Raw genomic sequence first — 23,034 nt, forward strand, 5'->3', positions numbered from 1 at the left:
GCTCAAAAAACTGCAAAATTCAAAATGAATTCCAGCAAGAGTACCCAAGAATACCTCATGATGACAAGGACTTGTGTTCTAATCCCGGCTCCGCCCACTCTGCGGTGTGACTTGGGGTAACCCCCTTAACTTCTCTGAGCCTCCTTTACCTCACCTATAAAATGGGGATTAAGACTGTGAGCCCCATGTGGGACAGGGACTGAGTCCAACCTGATTTGCTCGTATCCACCCCAGGGGCTTAGTACAGTGCTGGCACATAGCAAGGGCTTAACAAATACCTTTTGCTTGGTTTCGTTATTACAAAACAACGACTCAAAAGAAGCTGTAGCATTCCGATGAACTGGATTGGATCCCAAAGCAAACTAGGCATCCTTCAAAATAAAAATACACTTTTTACAGCTAAGCAAATAAAATAATAACGATCATTATAGAGCAGGCAGCTTGCACGACTACAAATAGTAAGGAAGAAGATGACACATACTACCTAAAACGAAATGACTTGAATCAATTTGCCGGAAGGATTACAGTGAGCAATGAAATCCTTTGAAAAATCAATCAATGTCTTTTACTAAGCGCTTACTGGGTGCAGAGTATTGCACTAAGCCCTTGGGAGAGTAAAATACAGCAGATTAGTAGACAGAGTCCCTGCCCTCAAAGGGTTTACAGCCCACACTAGCCTTAATCCCCGCTCCGCCTCTTGTCAGCTGTGTGACTTTAGCCAAGTCACTTAACTTCTCTGTGCCTCAGTGGCCTCATCTGTAAAATGGGGGTTCACTAATTCATTCCTTCGTTTTTATTGAGCTCTTACTGTGTGCAGAGCACTGTGCTACGCGCTTGGAAAGTACAATTCGGCAACAGATAGAGACAATCCCTACCCCACAACGGGCTCACGGTTTAGCAGGGGAAGACAGATCACGAAACAAGTAGACAGGCGTCGACAGCATCAAAAGAGATCAATAGAATTAGAGATATTTACACAACACTAATAAAATAGAGTAATAAATATGTACAAATGTACACAAGTACTGTGGGGAGGGAAGGGGGAGGAGGAGAGGGAGGGATTTGGGGCGATTATGACTGTGAGCCCCACGTGGGGCAACCTGACTACCTTGTACTTACCCCAGTGCTTAGAACAGTGCTTGGCACATAGAAAGCGCTTAACCAATACCATATTATTATTATTAAGAGAGAGGAAATGATTTATTCTTATTTTCCGGAAGAAATGTCAGACATCTGTACGTTTGGGTGGGGTGGGGAACTAAATCTTGCTGACTCCCCATGCACTTACAACATAGGTGGCAAACTGCATCTGCCCAATCTCCCTTTTCCCTTAGGTGACGGGTTAGGGAAGCCGTGTGGCCTAATGGATAGAGCACGAGCCTGCGTGTCGGAAGGCCCTGGGTTCTGATCCTGGCTCCGCCCCTTGTCTGCTGGGTGACCTTGGGTCAGTCGCTTCCCTTCTCCGGGCCTCGGTTTCCTCATGAACGGAATGGGGATCAAGGCTGTGAGCTCTACGTGGGACAGGGACCGAGTCCAACCTCATTAGCTTGTATCTACCCCAGTGCCTGGCGCATAGTAAGTGCTTAACGAATACTACAAAAACCAAACAAGCGGGGAAAAAAAACCTCACCATATAAACCCTCTCCCTCTTTAGTCTGTCGGACTGAATCTTCGCCTGGTGAGCTCTCCTTGGAAAGACTGAGATCTGCCAAACTGCTTCACCTTGCACTCAGAGGCTAAAAGCATCCCTTCTGAAGTTCACTGGACACGACTGTAGGTGTGAGTGGATGATTTCTACACAGGAGGGGCTGGAATTCAGACCCAACAGAGAAAAGTCATTCATTCATTCGTTCAATAGTATTTATTGAGCTCTTACTAGGTGCAGAGCACTGTACTAAGCGCTTGGAATGGACAAATGGGTAACAGAGACAGTCCCTGCCCTTTGACGGGCTTACGGTCTAATCGGGGGAGACGGACAGACGAGAACAATAGCAATAAAAGTCACGACTGGGGAGGGTGACAACTTGTGAGTGAATAAAAGAGCAGTTTTTTCATTACACAAAAGTGTAGATAGCCCTTTTGTTCTCTCACATAAAGGGGTGTGTGTCTGTGTGCGTGTGTGTACGGTGCTCTGCACACAGCGAGCGCTCAATAAATACGACTGAGCGAATGAATATCCACGCACATACACAAAATGTTTGTTCAATGAATTGGAAAGTGTGCGTACGAGCCCTCCCCCTCATTACACTAGTTCTGTGTGGACTGAAGAGTTTAATTTCAGGTTCTTTCACTTGAAATAGCACTTTGGGGGAAGCAACCGTCCTACTTACATCAACTTACACCACTAAACCAAACGACGTCAGTAAATTTCAAAGAATTCCCCCAGATAATAACTGCTGTGCTATTTGTTAAGCACTTACTATGTGCCAAGCACTGTACTGAGCTCTGGGGTAGATACAAAATCATCAGGTTGGACTCTGGCCCTTATGGGGTTCCTTGGTCTGAGGGGGAGAGAGATCAGGTAACACAGATGAGGAAACTGAGGCACCGAGAATTAAGTGGCCTACCGAGGGTCCCGCAAGAAGCAAGTGGAGGACCCGGAATTAGAACCCAAGCCCTCTGACTCCCAGGCCTGTGTTCTTTCCACTGAGGAACACTCCCCTTCAGATGAATTCACTGATTCAGTCTTATTTATTGAGCTCTTTGTGCTGAGCACTGTACTAAGCGCTTGGAAAGTACAATTCGGCAACAGATAGAGACAATCCCTACCCAACGACGGGCCCACAGTCTAGAAGGGGTTCTTATCGGATGATTCACTTAGGCCTAGGTCTCATTTTTTTTTTTTTTGTTTTTTCCCCTTAATTAAAACATTTTGTGTTGGCCCTTCCCATTTTAGGATTTCTTTTTTCTGTTTGCTTTTTGTGTTCACTTATTCCCCAAATACCTAAAATTTAAAATGAAAACTGCCCTTTTGAAATTATACAGGAACGTCACCTTAAAGTCCCCAGTAATATAACTCTCCATCATCATAAATCAAGCCCTCTTCCAACCCAGTGATCTCTCTCTCATACTTTGTACTCCAACTATCATGTCTTATGATGGCTTATTTTGTGGCGTTATATTTTCAATGCATATCTATATAGATACAGATATCTCTATATATCAGTTTCACTCATTATTAATGCATGGTGTCTGTAAATCATTAATCATATAAAGCATTCTGGGACTCCAACGTGTTTCAAAATGTATTTTAGCCACGGTTCTATTTCTTCCTGAGTTTTCAAAGTATTAGCAGTCGATGCCTGCATTTGGAAAATTAACGACGGAAGAAATTCACATGTCCGAGGTGGTTCGTTCGTGATTCACCGTGACACAGAACGAGAAGATCTTAAAAGCACTATCTGATGGACTAACGAAGCACTTTATACATGTGTCTGTATAAAGAGAACTGTTACCATGGCTGTTCTTTAAAAACGCCCAAATAATAATAATAATAATAATAATGTTGGTATTTGTTAAGCGCTCACTATGTGCCGAGCACTGTTCTAAGCGCTGGGGTAGACATAGGGGAAGCAGGTTGTCCCACGTGGGGCTCACAGTCTTCATCCCCATTTGACAGATGAGGGAACTGAGGCCCAGAGAAGTTAAGTGACTCGCCCACAGTCACACAGCCGACAAGTGGCAGAGCTGGGATTCGAACTCATGAGTCCTGATTCCAGGGCCCGTGCTCTTTCCACTGAGTGGGGCAAATCCAACGCCAATACTGTACTCTCCCAAGCGCTTAGCCAGTGCTCTGCACGTAGTAAGCGCTCAATAAATACCACCGATTGATCCGCCTGCCCCGCGAAGAGGTGGCGAGGCACGGTGGAGACCTCCCCTCCCCGGCCACCCCCTTGAGCGGGTAGAGACCGAATAATGGGCCGAGCTAGTCAATCGAGTTGTTGGGGGAGGCAGTGTGGCCAAGTGGATAGAGCACAATCCTGGGAGACGGAGGACCTGGGTTCTAATTAATCACTGGTTCATTCAATCGCCTTTATTGAACGCTTACTATGTGCACAGTACTGTTGATTGAGCACTTACCGTGTGCAGAGCAGTGCTTGGAGAATACAACAGAGTTGGGTAGACAGGGTAGACGGATCCCTGCTCACAGTAATAATAATAATGTTGGTATTTGTTAAGCGCTTACTAGGTGCAGAGCACTGTTCTAAGCGCTGGGGTAGATACGGGGTCATCGGGTTGTCCCAGGTGAGGCTCACAGTCTTCATCCCCATTTTACAGATGAGGGAACCGAGGCCCTGAGAAGCGAAGTGACTTGCCCACAGTCACACAGCGGACAAACGGCAGAGCCGGGATTCAAACTCATGACCTCTGACTCCCAGGCCCGTGCTCTTTCCACTGAGCCACGCTGCTTCTCTGAGCCACGCTGCTTCTGACAATGTGTTTACAGTCTGGAGGACCGGATTCTAATCCTGGCTCCGCCCCTCGTCCGCTGCGTGACTTTGGACAAGTCACATCGCTTCTCCGAGCCTCAGGTTCCTCAACTGCAAAATGGGGATTCAATAACGTTGGTATTTGTTAAGCGCTTACTATGTGCCGAGCACTGTTCTAAGCGCTGGGGGTGACGCAGGGTAATCAGGTTGTCCCACGTGAGGCTCACGGTTAATCCGCATATTACAGATGAGGTAACTGAGGCACAGAGAAGTGAAGCGGCTTCAATACCTATTCTCCCTCCTGCTTCGACCGTGAGCCCCGTGTGGGATGGGGGCTGTGTCTGCCCTGATTAAACCTCTGTCTACACCAGCGCATAGGACAGGACTGGACACCTAGTAGGCAGTTCACCACAAATAAAAACAAAAACAAAAAGTTAATAATAATAATGTCGGTATTCGTTAAGCGCTTACTATGTGCAGCGCACCGGTCTAAGCGCTGGGGTAGACACAGGGGAATCAGGTTGTCCCACGTGGGGCTCACGGTCTTCATCCCCATTTTACAGACGAGGGAACTGAGGCCCGGAGAAGTGAAGTGACTTGCCCACAGTCACCCAGCTGACAAGTGAGAGAGCCGGCATTCGAACTCATGCCCTCTGACTCCCAAGCCCGTGCTCTTCCCACTGAGCCACGCTGCTTCTCTGTAAAGACATGGAAGGAGGCCTCTTTCTGTGGAAGACTGGAGGGAGGGAACCCCTCCTAGAGAAATAGAAGTATAGGGCCTCTGGAGGAGCAGGGATGAATAGAGGGAGTTGAGTCAGGGCGATGCAGAAGGGAGTGGGAGAGGAGGAAAGGGAGGCTTAATCGGGGAAGGCCTCTTGGAGGAGATGGGCCTTCGATAAGGCTCTGAAGGCGGGGAGAGTCACGGTCTGCCGGATTTTGCAGTCAAGACTCCTAAAGACCCCAGCAGAGGATAATAATAATAACAACGTGGCATCTGTTAAGCACTTACTTTGTCCCAGGCGCTTTACTAAAGCAGCGTGGCTCGGTGGAAAAAGCCCGGGCTCGGGAGTCAGAGGTCATGGGTTCTAATCCCCGCTCCGCCACTTGTCCGCTGTGTGACTGTGGGCGAGTCACTTCACTTCTCTGGGCCTCAGTTCCCTCATCTGTAAAAAGGGCGTTAAGACTGAGCCCTACATGGGACAACCTGATCACCTTGTATCACCCCGGCGCTTAGAACAATGCTATGCACCTAGTAAGCGCTTAACAAATGCCATCATCATCATCATTAAGCACTGGGGCGGATACAAGCAAATTGGGTTGGACACGGGCCCTGTCCCGCACAGGCCTCACAGTCCTATTCCCCATTTTACAGATGAGGCAACCTAGGCCCAGAGAAGCGACGTGACTTGCCTAAGGTCACACAGCAGACGAGTGGAGGAGCCGGGACGAGCACCCACGACCTTCTGACTCCCAGGCCTGGGCTCTATCCGTGACGCCGTGCTGTCAAGGAGGGCAGCAGAGCTTTGGGGCGGTGGCTACTTCACATCCAGAAATTCTCGGCAGGTGCTCGCGCCCCGACCAACCCCCAGCTCGCCCCCCATCCGCTCCGGCCCCGCGTCTAACACGAACAGGAAGGGCCTCTCTTGTGCGGGGAGGCAGTGGGCCCTGGGAAACAACATCTGGTCACCGGCCGGTAGCATCGGGCCAAGACCACTCGCCGGCCGTCTGACGGACGGCCTCGGCGAAGCCAACTGGCAGAAACGGCCCCATGCACCACGGAGCCGTCGCCTGACGAGCGGGGAACTTCAGCCGTCTAATCCCGGCTCCGTCGCTTGGCTGCGGTGCGACCTCGGGCAAGTCGCTTCGGTGCTCGGGGCCTCGGTTCCCTCGTCTGGAAAACGGGGAGAGTGCGAGCCCCACGTGGGACAGGGACTGGGCTGTATCGTAGTCTCCAAGAGCTTAGTAGAGTGCTCTGCGCACAGTCAGCGCTCAATAAATACGACCGAATGAAAGTCCAACCCGATAAACGTGTATCTAACTCAGCGCTGAGAACAGTGCTTGACCCATGGAAAGCGCTTAACAGATAACGTGAAATAAATCGAAAAACACTCCATCGGTCACCAGATCCTGTCAGTTCTATCTTCACAACATCTCTAAAATCTACCGTTTCCTCTCCAAACCGCTGCTGCGGTGACCCAAGCGCTTATCCTATCCCGCCTTGATTACTGCATCGGCCTCCTCGCTGACCTCCCCGCCTCCTGTCTCTCCCTTCTCCGGCCCAAATTTCACCCTGTTTGCCCAGATCATTTTCCTAAAAAACAGTCCAGTCCACGTCTCTCCACTCAAGGACCTCCAGTGGTTGCCCATCCATTCCACATCGAATTCCTCAGCGGCGTCTTTAGAGAAGCAGCGTGGCCTAGTGGAAAGAGCAGGGGTCTGAAAGTCAGAGGACCTGGGTTCCGATCCCGGCTCTGCCAGGTGTTTGCTGGGAGACCTTGGGCAGGTTACCTAACTTCTCTGTGCCTCAGTTTCATCATCTGTAAAACGGGGATTGAGACTGTTTCTCCCCCACCCCGCTCTTTCAACGCCTCCTAAAATCTCATCTCTTCCAAGAGGCCTTCCCCAAATAATCAATCATTTCCCCTACTTTCTCTCTCTCTTACACTGCCTATGCACTTAGATCTGTCCCCTTCAGGCACCTGATCTTCACCCCCACCTGCATCCCTCAGTCCCTCTTCTCAAATCATTCGGTCGTACTTACTGAGCGCTTACTGTGTGCGGAAATGAGCCCATTGTTGGGTAGGAATTGTCCCCATCCGTTGCCAAATTGTACTTTCCAAGCGCTTAGTACAGCGCTCTGCACCCAGTAGGCGCTCCATAAATGCAATTGAATGAAGGAATGAATATAGAAATCCAAATTTGATGTTGTCTGGCTCCTCCTCTATACCTTACACTCACTTTGGACAGAGAGCTTGTCTGATAATAATAACCATGTTGGTATTTGTTAAGAGCTCACTATGTGCAGAGCACCGTTCTAAGCGCCGGGGGAGATACAGGGTCATCAGGTTGTCGTACGTGAGGCTCGCCGTCTTAATCCCCATTTTCCAGATGAGGTCACTGAGGCACGGAGAAGTGAGGTGACTTGCCCACAGTCACACAGCTGCCAAGCGGCAGAGCCGGGATTAGAACCCATGACCTCTGACTCCCAAGCCCGGACTCTTTCCACTGAGCCACGCCAACTCTACTGTACTATATTTTCCCAAGTGTTTGGTACCAGGCTGCGCACCCAGAAAAAGTGCTCAATACTGAACAGAAGCAGCCCCAAAGAGCAGAGCAAAATAAAACAGCGCTATTCTGGCACTCAATGCACAAGCAGGTCCTCTGAGGTCAAATGATTTTGAATACAAGATGACTCTTCCGCTTTTCAACACGAAGGATTCACGGAGAACAAACAAAACGGGATTCTGAACAGAAATGAAAAATACATATGGCAACTCACTTTTTTGAAAACTCTTCAAAAACCTCCCACTTCATTCCTACCCGCTCCAACTGACGTCAACCTGATTGTATTTCGTTCAACTTCTGACACTTTTTTGCTAGATCCACTGGGAATGTCTACCTGATTTCCCTGGGGAAATTTGTGCATGAAAGCTAGAAGTAAATCTGATAGGTTTTCCACTTCAAATTTTCACCCAAGCCTCCCTTCGTGGCCCCTCTTCCTTTCAGATTTAGAAGCACTCAACCCATTTCCCTGCCATTTCCTTCTCGATGTTATGGCAGCCATATTTTACCGCTAAGAAATGCACGATTTGGGGTCAGCCTCCCCTCTCTTACGTGAACCGGAGAATGGGATTTTATCAAATGGTACGGAACTAAAGAAGCGGCGTGGTCTAACGGATAGAGCCTGGGAGTCGCGAGGACTTGGGTTCTAATCCCGGCTCTGCCACTCGTCCGCTGTGTGATACTGGGCGAGTCACTTCACTTCTCTGTGCCTCAGTCACCTCATCTGTAAAATGGGGATTATGGCTGTCCCATTTGGGACGTAGACCGTGACCAACCCGATTTAGTTTGGATCCAGCCCGGCGCTCACTACGGCGCCTGACACATAGTAAGGGTTAAACAAAGGCCGTTAAAAAAAGGGGAGCGGGAGTCACGTGAAATCCCACCGAGATGAAAAGAGCTCTACACCATATATTTGGCAAGTCTCATTTACATTCCGACATCCCTTTTACCTCATTTTTGAATGCGTTGCTTGCTCAAAAATAACCTGCCTTTATCTTTATCAATCTCCCCAGCAAACATCCCTAGCGGTGATTGTTCCTGGCTTCCCTTTCAATCTAATCAACTCCCATCCAAAAAGGTGGGAAATGAAGTCTAGTTTCAAATACCGTACACTCCTTTCACTACGGCGCCCGCCTGTCTAGTTCCACAAAGGGCTACTGAGTATGTTTCCCGTTGCTGCTGCTGTTCTCTGTTAAGCTTTTCATCTCATCACGAATGGTATTTATCGACAGCCCACTGTCGATCTCTACACACAGTAAACGCTCACTAAGTATGATTGAGCGAATCCATCTACAGCATTTACTGAATAACTATGCTACGGTATTTGTTAAGCACTTACTATGTGCCAGGCACTATACTAAGCACTGGGGCGGATACAAGCAGATCAGGTTGGACAGAGCCCCCGTCCCGCATGGGGTCCGCACCCTTAGTTCCCATTTTACAGATGAGGTCACTGAGGCCCAGAGAAGTGAGGTGACTCGCCCAAGGCCACAAAGCAGACAAACGATCAGAACTCATGGCCTTGTGACTCCCAGGCCCATGCTCGACCCGCTACGCCATCCTGCTTCTCTGATGCCTAGGTGTGTAGAGAGCCCGTTGTTGGGCAGGGATCTATCTGTTGCCAGATTGTACTTTCCAAGCGCTCAGTACACTGCTCTGCACACAAGAGGCACTCAATAAATACGACTGACGGAATGAATGAATGTAGAACACTGTACTACGTGCTTGGGAGAGTACAAAAGAGTTAGACTACAAACTCCTCGAGGGCAGCGTGGCTCAGGGCAAAGAGCCCGGGCTTGGGAGTCAGAGGTCATGGGTTCGAATCCCGGCTCCGCCACTTGTCCGCTGTGAGACTGTGGGCAAGTCACTTCACTTCTCTGGGCCTCAGTTCCCTCATCCGTAAAATGGGGATTGACTGTGAGCCTCACGTGGGACGACCTGATTACTCTGTATCTCCCCCCGTGCTTACAACGGTGCTCTGCACGTAGTAAGTGCTTAACAAATATCGACATTATTATCGTGATTAGCGTCTTCCAGCAGAGGAAACCGACATTTAAGTGACTCACAAAGCAGCGACGATGTATTTACAACGCGTACGTGCGCGAATACTACGGGACTCCGTGCGGAGGGGTCCGGGTGGCAGTTTCAGGAGTGGGGAGGATGCAAGGGGAGAAGACTGTAAGCTTGTTGCGGGCAGGGAACGTGTCTACCAACACTGTACTCTCCCGAGCGCTCCGTACAGCGCGCTGGGCACGGTAAGCGCTCGACAAATCGCTAGATGACTGGGGGAAGGCCTCCTGGAGGACAAATGATCTCGGAAGGTCTCTGAAGATGGGGACGGCTGGGATCCGTCTTCAAAACCCTACTTAAAACTCACCTCCTCCGAGAGGCCTTCCCAGACCGAGCTCCCCTTCTCCCTCTACTCCCTCTACCGCCCCCCCCCGTCGCCTCTCCGCAGCTTAACCCTCCTCTCCCCCCATCTCCCTCCGCTCCTCCCCCTCTCCCTTCCCGTCCCCTCGGCACCGTACTCGTCCGCTCGACCGTATGTGTTTTCATCACCCTTATTTATTTTGTTAATGAGATGTACATCGCCTCGATTCTGTTCGGTTGCCGTCGTTTTTACGGGACGTTCTCCCCCTCGACTCTATTTATCGCCGTCGTCCTCGTCCGTCCGTCTCCCCCGATCAGACCGTGAGCCCGTCGGAGGGCGGGGACCGTCTCTATCTGTTGCCGACTTGTTCGCTCCAAGCGCTTAGTACGGTGCTCTGCACATAGTAAGCGCTCAATAAATACTATAGAATGAATGAATGAAAGGGTAGCAGGCAGAGGGAGAGTGGAAGCAAGGGGTTAGCAGACCACAACCGGACCCGGTGAGCAGGTTAGCTTGAGAGGAATAGCACGCAAGCGGGGGTATGTCGGGCTCGGCCTCGGAAGTGGGCGGAAAACTGGCGGAGGTGCGGTATTCCAGGTTCGGAAGAAAGAGGAGAGGAAAAGGATCTCGGCGTGGGGTGGCGGTTAGTTCGTAGGATGGACAGTTCCCGACATTCTCGATGTAGCTGAGGAAAATCGGGAAGGCAACACGATTAAGCTCCAGGTGGCTCTAGGGGTAAGAACTCTAGACCGTGAGCTGGCTGTGGGCAGAGATGGTCACTGCTTATTTATTCTTCTTTCCCAAGCACTTAGTACAGTGCTCTGCACATGGTAAGCGCTGAATAAATACGACCGAATGAATGTATGAGAGGGGTGTCGTGAGGGAAGAGACTGGATACGCAGGAGAGGGTGGGCCGTGAACCCGTGGTTGGGCGGAGACGGTCTCTCTCTGCGTTGCCAAACTGTACATTCCAAGCGCTTAGCACAGGGCTCTGCACACAGTAAGCGCTCAATAAATACGACTGACTGAATGAATGAATGACTGCTCAAGCGCTTTAAAACCAACGGCCAAGCTTTCAGGTGGATGCGCGGAGCAGGGGGCAGCCCCTGAAGCTTCTTTCCCGGGGTTTTCTCACAGATGTGGAAGAAAATAATAATAATATTTATAGGAATGGTAGGTTGTTAAGCACTTACTACGTACCAAACCCTGTTCTAAGTACTGGAGTAGATACAAGTTAATCAAGTTGGACACAGTCCCTGTCCCACACGGGGCTCACACTCTTTAGGAGCGTGAAGCAGTACGGCGTAGCGGATAGAGCTCGGGCTTGGGAGTCAGAAGGTCATGGCTTCTAATCCCGGCTCCACCTCTTGTCTCTTGTGCGACCTCGGGCCAGTGGCTTCACTTCTCTGGACCTCAGTTACCTCATCCGTAAAACGGGGATCGAGACGGTGGCCTCACGGGGGACAGGGACTGCGTCCAATCCGATCTGCTTGTATCCACCCCGGCGCGTAGGTACAGCGCCTGGCACCTAGTAGATGCTCACACACCATAATTCTTATTCATTACGATTAATCCCCATTTTCCAGATGAGGTAACCGAGGCCCGGAGAAGTGAAGTGACCTGTCCAAGGTCACGGAGCAGACGTGGGGCGGACCCAGGCCCTCCCGACTCCCAGGCCCGTCCTCTATCGGCTAAGTCGCGCCGCTCAGTGGTCAAGGAAAACTTTCGATGGTTGCCCGGCCCTCACTAAGCCACTCTGCAGGTCATGCACCACAAAACTAAATGGGTCCATAATAATATCGATGGCACTTGTTAAGCGCTTACTAAATGCAAAGCACTGTGACCACAGACCGCACCCCTGTGCCCTACCGGCCTGCTCGCGCCGCGGGCACCGAGTACGCGGGGCCAGCTGTTGCGGACGAGTCACCCCAGGACCCGCGACTGCACGGTCGGCGCTCGCACCGACGGGCCAAGGCCCCGACTACGTCTTCGTGGGCAGCGGGTTTCTATTCTCTCCAAGACGCTCAAGCTCATAGATTCCAATCTCACCTTGGGCAGCTTCCCTTCCGAGCCCAAGGACCGTTTCGCTGTCACCGCCGTTAAAACCGACGACTTCAAAATCCACGCTGAAGTGACTTCCCCCGACAAGTGCAGGAAGATAAGCGAGAGGAGAATTTGGGGTCTGCGAAAGTAACCCAAAAAACCACTCTCCAACTTGTGAAACGAACCCGCTAGTCACTCCCGAGTGCTCAACCGGTAAGTGATCACAGTTGGAAGGCTTGCTGAAATCACCTGCTTGATCATGTTGCTTAAATTCAAAAAAAACCACGACTACTTCTTCAGAAGGTGTGAAATGTGGCCGACTCGCTTTCCCCATCTGTACCGTGGTCTCCTTTGCCCCGGCAGACGGCACGCTGACGCTGGCCGATGCCCGTGTTTGAGAATTTAGCAGCGCGTTGATGACGACGGCGGCCTAGCATCGCAAATCCCAGAAGCCCCCTCTAGACTGGAAGCTTGTTATGGGCAGGGAATGTGACGGCTAATTCGGTCGTATTGTGCTCCCCCAGGCGCTTAGTACATTCATTCGTTCTTTCTATCGCATTTATTGAGCGATTACCGTGGGCAGAGCCCTGTACTAAGCGCTTGGGAAGCACAATACGGCAATAAAGAGAGACCTTCCCTGCCCACGACGGGCCCACAGTCTGGGGAGGGAGAAAACAGGGATTTAACGCCCATTTTCCAGATGGCGGAATCGGGGCACAGAGACGGTAACGCGACTTGCCCGCGGTCACAGAGGAGAGCCGGGATCGGACCACGAGACCCTGCCTTCAAAGCCCACGGCCGTTCTACTCGATTATGCCGCTTCTGCATTAGACTATAAATTCCTTGTGAGCAGAGAACGTGTGCTTGGCTTCCGAAGTCACTTGCCAGGTTATTCAGTACAGGGCTCACTAAATTCCACGGTTCCAGGCAGCGAGTGGCCTTGGTTATTCTTCTGTGGAGAGGAACGAATGGCCCACCGCCCCCTTCCATAAGGAGCCCCATGTCCCCACTTACCATTTTTAGGCTGAGGATCCCGGCTCCGCCATTTGCCTACCGTGTGACCTCGGGCAATTTTCTTTACGTCTCCGTGCTTCAGTTTCCTCATCTTTAAATAGGGACGGTGCTCTGCACATAGTAACCGCTCAATAAATACCACTGCCTGACGGATGGCAACCCATCTGCTGCCCCACATAAAAAAAGGCCAAGGATACAGAGACTTACTCCATCATATCCGGGGACCGTATAGAGTAGTGACCGAATCCTAAAGAGGACGTTTATCAGCTGGACGGGGGCTTGGGACATAATCCCAGTTTCTTCGCTACGGATGCAGAACGGAGGCCTGCGGGGACCTAGCTCTTCCTGTGGGGTCAGGCGGCCCAGCTTCAAGCATTCGATCGCCTGGGTTCGAATCCCGGCTCTACCCCTTGTCCGCCGCGGGACCTGGGGCGAGTCGCTTCACTTCTCTGGGCCTCGATTCCCTCATCTGGAAAATGGGGATCAAGACTGTGAGCCCCTCGAGGCACATGGACCGGGTCTAAGCCGATCGCCTCGTATCTACTCCAACGCTTAGTGCAACGCCTGGAGGATAGTAAGCACTTAAACGCCGTTAAAAAGTGCTTTTCATGGAGTGCTGGGCGCGGAATTCAGTTCGGCGGGGGGAAGAGCGGTAACTACAAAAAGAAGCAGGGCACCCCTTGCCCGTCCTCAAGGTTCTTAAAATTAAACGGGGAAGGCAAAGGCGATCCGAAGATGGTGAAAGCCGGAGGGGGAACACGAACGGTGCAATACATCAAGGCCGGAAGAATAATAATAATAATAATAATGATAACGTTGGTATTTGTAAAGTGCTTACTATGCGCCGAGCCCTGTTCTAAGCGCTGGGGTAGATACAGGGTCATCAGGTGGTCCCACGTGAGGCTCACAGGCAATCCCCATTTTACAGATGAGGTAACTGAGGCGCAGAGAAGTGACTTGCCCACGGTCACACGGCTGACAAGGGGCAGGGCCGGCATTCGAACTCATGACCTCTGACTCCCAAGCCCGGGCTCTTTCCACTGAGCCACTCTGCTTCCCCAATAGAGGAATAATTATATGGAAATAGCACTTGTTACATCAGGGCTGGCGTCGGCCAACGCTTTTACACTGGATTCTCCCAAGGGCTCGGTCCAGTGCCCTAGACACGCTAGACACACACGGGAAGCAGCGTGGCTCAGTGGAAAGAGCCCGGGCTTGGGAGTCGGAGGTCACGGGTTCTAATCCCGGCCCCGCCGCCTGTCAGCTGGGTGACTTCGGGCAAGTCACTTCACTGGGCTTCCGTGACCTCATCTGTAAAATGGGGATGAAGACTGTGAGCCCCACGGGGGACGACCCGATCACCTTGTACCCCCCCCCCCACAGCGCTTAACAGCGCTTGCAACAGTGCTCTGCACATAGTAAGTGCTTAATAAACGTCATCATCATCATTATCATTAGACATGGTAAGCGCTCAAAAATACCACCGAATGATGGATTGACGCTGTGCCTGAGAGCTGAGGAAGACAGGGGAAAGGCAGCAGGCTGGGTGGGGAGCTCCTCTCGGGAGGACTCACCCCGACCTACTTCCGTCGGCCCTCGTTTCGGGTCAGCGTCGGCTGGGCGACGAGGGCGGACCCGGCCGGAAGTGGCCTTCTGAGACAGAGGGTGTCGGGTGGTAATAATAACAATAATGATGGCATTTGTTAAGAGCTTACTATATGCAAAGCACTGTTTTAAATGCTGGGGGGAAACAAGGTGATCAGGTTGGCCCCCATGGGGCTCACAGTCTCGATCCCCATTTTACAGATGAGGTAACAGGCACGGAGAAGTTAACTGACTTGCCCAAAGTCACACAGCTGACAAGTGGCGGAGCCGGTATATCTCCGATCCGCCGATCGACGGCCTTTATCGAGCGCTGACCGTGGGGAGAGCACCGGACCAAGTGCTCGGGAGAGGACGACAGGAGGGAGTTGGGAGTCGCCGGTATATCCGTCAGTCCATCGATCGACGGCCTTTATCGAGCGCTGACCGTGTGCAGAGCACCGGACCAAGTGCTCGGGAGAGGACGACAGGACGGAGTTGGGAGTCGCCAGTATATCCATCGATCCATGGCCTTTACTGGGCTCTGACTGCGTGCACAGCACCGTGCTTGGGAGCCTACGACAGGATGGAGTCGGGAGTGGCGACCCCTGCTACCAGGGAGGGGGGAAGAGGGGCGGCTACGTGCAGCTGTTCCCCGATCAGAGGGGGCCACAACTGAGACCACCGGGCCTGGACCGTCAGCCCGTCTTGGGCAGGGAACGCCACCGTTTACCGTCGTATTGTACTTTCCCAATAATAATAATAATAATAATAACGATGGCATCTGTTAAGAGCTCACTGCGTGCAAAGCACTGATCGAAGCGCTGGGGAGGAGACAGGCAGAGCAGCAGCGTGGCTCAGTGGAAAGGGCACGGGCTTCGGAGTCAGAGGTCATGGGTTCGAATCCCGGCTCTGCCACTCGTCAGCCGTGTGACTTTGGGCGAGTCACTTCGCTTCTCTGTGCCTCAGCGACCTCATCTGTAAGATGGGGATTAAGACCGTGAGCCCCACGTGGGACGGCCTGATTCCCCTGCGTCTACCCCAGCGCTCAGAACAGTGCTCTGCACATAGTAAGCGCTTAACAAATACCAACATTATTATTACGAGGTCAGCAGGTTGTCCCACGTGGGGCTCACTGTCCCCCTCTCCATTTTACGGTAACCGAGGCGCAGAGAAGCGAAGTGACTTGCCCAAAGTCAGCCGGCTGACAAGCGGCGGAGCCGGGCTTCGAACCCGTGACCTCTGAGTCCCCGGCCCGTGCTCTTTCCACTGAGCCACGCTGCTTCCCGGGCGCTCGGTAGAGTGCTCTGCGCACAGTCAGCGCTCACTAAATATGATTCGATGAATGAAAGATGGACAGCGTCGCAGCCTCCGGAGGGAAGGCCCGCCCGGCTCTCTCTTCCGGGTCGGCTACCTGAGCTGGGGGTCCGGGGCCAGGCCGCAGGGTCCGAACCCGCGTCGGACGGCCGCGTGAAGTTGACCGCGCTTGGGAAAACGTGTCACGGAAAGTGGGCCGCTCTCCCCCATCTCCCCCCCGGCACCAATCTGTCACCTCACTCCATAATGGCCCTCTCCTTACCTGGCAGTCAGCTATTAAACTTCATCAACCTCGAGCCACTGGCTGGTTTGTTTAGTTAATATACGCCCAACTCAGCGGTTTTTTTAATGCCTCACCAGAACATGTTATTCATATTATGTGCTGTATGTTTTTCCTGACCTTTAGAGAGGGAAGTTTGCTAGGAACTTTAGTAACAGTGAATGAGACTATTAATAGGATTCCCCTCGATCCTACCTATCGCTACTGTCCTCGTCCGTCCGTCCGTCTCCCGCGATCAGACCGTGAGCCCGTCAGAGGGCGGGGACCGTCTCTATCTGTTGCCGATCTGTCCGTTCCAAGGGCTCGGTACGGTGCTCTGCACGTAGTAAGCGCTCAATAGATACTATTGAATGAATGAATGAATGATTCAAACCCGGCCTAGTGGACGGAGCCCGGGCCCGGGAGTCAGACGGATCGGGGTTCTAACGCCAGCTCCGTCACCTGTCGGCTGGGTCCACTCGGGCAGGTCATTTCACTTCTCCGGGCCTCAGCTCCTTCATCTGTAAAATGGGACCTGAGACTGTGAGTTCGGTGCGGGACACGGACTGTGTCCAACCCGATAAGCTCCCATCGACCGCGGCGCTCGGTACAGTGCCTGGCACACGATCAGCCCTCAGCAAATGCCACTGAAGAAACCAAACTATTACTTTTCAATACCTTCCCAGGGCACAGCTCCGACGACACCCGTTCAACACGCTTTGGAGCGGCTTCATTTAAAGACGCTTTACTTTAACTCCTCACATCCGCCAAACTAACTCTCTCTTCCCCTCTTCCGAGCCCTACTGAGAGCTCCCCTCCTCCAGGAGGCCTTCCCAGACTGAGCCCTCCCTTCCCCTCCGCTCCTCCTCCCCTCCCCTCCCCACAGCACTTGGGCATATTTCTACCTATTTACTGCTCTATTTTATTAACGACGTGCATTAATCTAGGGTTCTATTTATCTATTTCGATGGTGGTGATGCCTGGCTACCCGTTTCGTTTTGTTGTCCGTCTCCCCCTTCTAGACTGTGAGCCCGTCGTTGGGTAGGGAGTGTCGCTATCTGATAATGAATCGTACTTTCCGGGCGCTTAGTACGGTGCTCTGCACATAGCAAGTGTTCAATAATGCTTCATACGAATTCATACGATTCATAATAATTCACACGACTGAATGAACCAACGTAACTGGATCAGGTATCGAGGCACAATCTGGACCCCGAAACAAAAACTCTGCCTTTGGGACGCTCAGAATCACTCGGTGGTATCTACCGAGCGCTTACGGTGCACAGCGTGCCGTACTAAGCACTTGGGAGAGTAGACCGCAACAGAATTAGCAGACGCGTTCCCTGCCCTCTAATGAACTCTACGGTCTAGAAGGGGAGACGGACATTACTAGAAATAATCTGTAATTCATTCCATCGTATTTATTTGTTTGGCGCTTACTTTGTGCGGAGCGCCGTACCAAGCGTTTGGGAGAGTTTAAGACAACAGTAAACACGTAGTAAGCGCTCAACAGATACTATTGAATGAATGATTTCCCCTTGATTTCGGCATCCTTTCCCAGAGGGACGCTTTCCCTTTTAACAACCTAAAGCGAGGCACCCACAAGACGGTTCGTGCACCGCGGCGGAAGAGACGGCAGCTCGGACGAGCGGAAGGCAGAACCCCGCGACCGCCGTTGGTCACTCCTCTCCCTCCCCGACCGGCGCCGACCACGGGGAAGAAGGGTGGCCTAGTGGACGGAGCCCGGGTCTGGGGCTCTAATCCCGGCTCCGCTGCGTGACCTCGGGCAAGTCGCTTCGCCTCTCGGGGGCCTCGGTCTCCTCGACTGCCAAATGGGGACGCGACGTCTGTTGTCCCACTGGACCGTCAGCCCCACGTACGTATCCGGCCCGATTAACTTGCATCGGCGGAAAGGGCTTGGGAGCCGGAGGTCACGGGTTCGAATCCCGGCTCTGCCGCCCGCCAGCCGGGCGACTGTGGGCAAGGCACTTGGCTTCTCTGTGCCTCAGTGACCTCATCTGTAAAATGGGGATGAAGACTGTGAGCCTCACCTGGGACAACCTCATTCCCCTGTATCTCCCCCAGCGCTTAGAACGGTGCTCGGCACACAGTAAGCGCGTAACAGATACCGACACTGTTATCATTATTATTACCCCAGTGCTTAGAACAGTGCTTGATACATCGTAAGTGCTTAAAAGAGACGGCTTAAATAACAAAAAAACCGCCTAGGATTGGAAGTACACGATGACATCCGTCTCATCTTTTAGGTGCTGCCGCAGCAGCCCCCAGAGCGGACGGCGTTCGCAACTCTGGACTCTGAGGAAGCAGCGTGGCTCGATAGAAAGAGCACGGGTTTGGGAGTCAGAGGTCATGGGTTCTGATCTCGGCTCCGCCACTCGTCAGCTGGGTGACTCTGGGCAAGTCACTTCACTTCTCTGTGCCTCAGTTCCCTCCTCTGTAAAATGGGGACTAAGACTATGAGCCCCAGGTGGGACAACCTGATGACCTTCTATCCCCACCCCAGCGCTTAGAACACTGGTTGGCACATAATAAGCACTTAACAAATACCATCGTTATTATTATTATTATTATTATTATTAAGGAGCCCAAAACTCTTCTTCAGTAGCCACCACTGTCTTCTCCCAACTGTGGTGCATATCGTTGGCCTGGCCCGTCCACCTCTGCGTCAAATAATAACAGTTATTTCATAAGTGCTTACTCTTGTGCCAAGTACTGGGGGAGATACAAGGAAATCGGGTCGGACACAGTCCCATGGGGCTCACAGTCCTAATCCCCAACTTGCTTACTGTTTAATCCGGCTCGTGGCGGGTGGGGAATGTGTCTATTGTTCATAATAATAATGATAATGTCGGTATTCGTCAAGCGCTTGCTATGCGCAGAGCACTGTTCTAAGAGCTGGGGTACAGGTATAGGGTAATCAGGTCGTCCCACGTCGGGCTCACAGTTAATCCCCATCTTACAGATGAGGGCACTGAGGCCCGGAGAAGTTAAGCGCTTCGCCCACAGTCACACAGCTGACACGGGGCAGAGCCGGCATTCGAACCCGTGACCGCTGACTCCCAAGCCCCTGCTCTTTCCACTGAGCCACGCTGTCGAAGTGTACTCTCCCGAGCGCTTGGCACGGCGCTCTGCGCACGGTAAGCGCTCAATAAACAGGATTCGAGGACTAAATGAATGAACGACGGAATGAATTCCGCGTGGGCCCGCTATCCCCTCCCTTATCTGTAATCAGACGGTGAGCCCCGTGAGGTGGCGTGTCTAATTTTCACCCGTGAGGTTTTCCCCGATACGCAGCCCTGCGCCCCGCACGCAAAATGTTTAATAAATACAGTTACCGCCCTCCTCTTCCCACTACGACCGCCCCCGCTCTAGAGGCCAGGGCCTCGCAGAAACGCTGCCTCCGTCTCTCCCGAGTCCCAGGGCTTCTTCCGCTGGCCGCATTTTTTAAAAATTCTGGTACGTTTCCTTCCGCGTGGGTGGGGGAGACGGACAGCACGCATTCCACGCTAAAAATCGGCAGATGAAGGGCAATCCGGGAGAGCCCCCTCCCTGTTATTTCACGACCCGGTTTGTACCCAGTTTGAAAAGCGGCATCGCCTATTCATTCATTCATTCATTCATTAGTATTTATTGAGCGCTACTATGTGCAGAGCACTGTACTAAGCGCTTGGAATGAACAAGCCGGCGACAGACGGTTGCCTAGTGATGATGATATTCGTTAAGCGCGGTCCCCGGCTTTCCAACTATTTCCAGCCCCTCTCCGAGGGTGGAATTATCCGTTAGGACGACCCGATGGCCCTGTATCTCCCCCAGCGCTTAGAACAGTGCTCGGCACATAGTAAGCGCTTAACAAATACCAACATTATTATTTATTTATCTATTTATTTATATTCATGCCTGTCTCCCCTTCTAGACTGTGAGCTGGTTGTGGGCAGGGAACGTGTCCGATGCTATAGTGTGCCCTTCCAAGCGCTTAGTACAGTGCTTTCCACACGGTAAGCGCTCAATAAATACGATTAATGGTAACACTACTAATAATACTAGGCGCTCGGGGTGAATCAAGGAAATCAATCACTCGTCCGCTCCATCACCTGTCTGTTGTGTGACCTTGGGCAACTCGCTTCCCTTGTCTGTGCCTCAGCTGTCAAATAATAATAATAATGTTGGTATTTGTTAAGCGCTTACTATGTGCAGAGCACTAAGCGCTGGGGGAGACACCAGGGAATCAGGTTGTCCCACGTGCGGCGTCACAGTTTGAATCCCCATTTTACAGATGAGGTAACTGAGGCACAGAGAAGTGAAGTGACTTGCCCACAGAATGGACACCGGGAGCTCCACGCGGGAGAGGGACTGTGAACAACTCAGTCACCTTGCATCCACCCCAGCGCTTAAGTACAGTGCCTGGCACTCAGTAAGCGCTTAAAAACCGTTATTATTATTATTATTATTATTATTGTTGTTACAGCGCCGGATATCGCTAGGGAGATCTCTCCATCCGCTTACGTGGCCCTTGAGCTGGGTCCCGTCGGAGACGTGAACCTGCCGGGCCGAGACACTGGGCCTGAATGGGCTCTGTTTCCCCTAGGGCAGTTACAGGGCTGGTGCTTTTCACCGCCCGCCATCTCGGCCCCGACATCCCGCCGACATTCCACCCTCGGAGAGGGGCTGGAAATAGTTGGAAAGCCGGGGACCGCGCTCTTACTGCTCAGGTGCTGGGGGAGGGAGTGGAAAAGGTTGGGTTTGGGTATCTACTATTTGCTTCTTCTTGCTGCTTTATGCCTGCCTCTCTGAAACCGGAAGCTCCCCGTAATTGATTTCCTGGAATAATAACGTTGGTATTCGTTAAGCGCTTACCCCGTGCAGAGCCCCGTTCTAAGCGCCGGGGGAGATCCGGGGTCATCGGGTGGCCCCACGGGAGGCTCCCAGTCTTCATCCCCATTTGACAGATGAGGGAACTGAGGCCCAGCGAAGTGAAGCGACTCGCCCACGGTCACGCAGCTGACACGCGGCAGAGTCGGGATTAGAACCCAGGCCCTCTGACTCCCAAGCCCGTGCTCTTGTGACTGAGCCACGCTGCTTCGCAAGAGTTTCTACGTTTCCGCCCGGTTTCGAACCAGGGACCTTTCGCGCGTTAGGCAAATGTGATAACCACTACACCATGGAAACGGGACACCTGGAATCACCCCGAGCGCCTAATATTATGAGTAGTTTTACTAGTAATCATATTTACTGAGCACTCCCTGTGGGCCAAGGACCGTACTAAGCGCTTGGAAGAGCACACTACAGCATCGGACACATTCCCTGGCCACAACCAGCTCGCAGTCTAGAGGGGGAGACAGACATTAATATAAATGAATAGATCAATAAATGATAATAACGTTGGCATTTGTTAAGCGCTCACTAGGTGCCGAGCACTGTTCTGAGCGCTGGAGGAGATACAGGGTCATCAGGTTGTCCCACCTGAGGCTCACGGTCTTCATCCCCATTTGACAGATGAGGGAACTGAGGCCCAGAGAAGTGAAGCGACTCGCCCACGGTCACCCGGCTGACGAGTGGCGGAGCCGGGATTCGAACCCATGACCGCGGGCTCCCAAGCCCATGCTCTTTCCAATGAGCCACGCTGCTTCCCAACGGATACTTACATATGCGCTGTGGGGAAGGGAGGGAATGAAGGAGCGAGTAGGAGTGATGCCGAAGGAAGTGGGAGGAGAGGAGGACTCAGGCAGGGAAGGCTTCCTGGAGGAGACGTGACCGCAATACACCGCCACGTGCAAAGCAGCCCCGTAATTCCTTCATTCGTTCGACGGTATTTACTGAGCGCTTACTATGTGCAGAGCACTGGACTGAGCGCTCGGAATGGACAAATCGGTAACGGATGGAGACGGTCCCCGCCCTCTGACGGGCTCACGGTCTGATCGGGGGAGACGGACGGACGGACGAGAACCACGGCGGTAAACAGAGTCGAGGGGAAGCACGCCTCATTGGAACAATAGCAAATAAATAGGATCGGGGTGACGTACATCTCGTTAACAAAATAAATAGGGCGACGAAGACACATACGGTCGAGCGGACGAGTACGGTGCCGAGGGGGTGGGACGGGAGAGGGAGAGGAGCGGAGGGAAACGGGGGGAGACGAGGGTTTAGCTGCGGGGAGGTGAAGGCGGGGCGGGTAGAGGGAGCAGAGGGAAAAGGGGAGCTCAGTCTGGGAAGGCCTCTTGGAGGAGGTGTAATAAATAAAATAATGACATGGCACGAGTCCGTGAATCAGCGGTGTCTGTCGAGCACTCTCCGCCCACAGAGTTTAGGAGGGTACGATACGACAGAGTCGGTGGACACCTGCCCCGCCCGCAACGCGCTTGCTCCGGATGGTGCTGGAATTACAGATAACTGAGCATAAAGCCATTTTAAGGTATCGCGATAACGCCGGTACACATTAAGCGCTTACTACATCCTTCCTCTGCACTGTGCTCAGTCCCGAGGTAAACCCGGGCTAGGCAACCTGGACTAAGCTCTATCCCACTTGGCGTTCGCCGGCTAAGAGGGCAGATGCTGCAGACGCTCCGTCTCCACGGCACAGATGAGGAAACCGGAGCACAGAGACATCAAGTGACCTACCCGAGGTCACCCAGCAGGCAAAGTGGCGGCGCTGGGATTCAAGCCCAAGGCTCTCTCCACTACGTCACCCTGCTTCCCAGATTATTTCCCGTTCCCCCCTC

At 52.4% G+C, this 23,034-nt stretch overlaps 1 protein-coding gene and 1 non-coding gene across 3 annotated transcripts in view; both read right to left on the bottom strand.

Annotated features, from left to right (window-relative positions):
• STAG1 (stromal antigen 1) overlaps positions 1-23,034 on the bottom strand; it is a 341,746-nt gene that overhangs the window by 237,678 nt on the left and 81,034 nt on the right. The window lies entirely within an intron of this gene.
• TRNAV-AAC lies at positions 21,412-21,484 on the bottom strand. Its single transcript has one exon. It is a non-coding gene; the product is annotated as a tRNA-Val (tRNA).

Source organism: Ornithorhynchus anatinus, chromosome 1, assembly GCF_004115215.2.
Source record: "Ornithorhynchus anatinus isolate Pmale09 chromosome 1, mOrnAna1.pri.v4, whole genome shotgun sequence".
Taxonomy (NCBI): Eukaryota; Metazoa; Chordata; class Mammalia; order Monotremata; family Ornithorhynchidae; genus Ornithorhynchus; species Ornithorhynchus anatinus.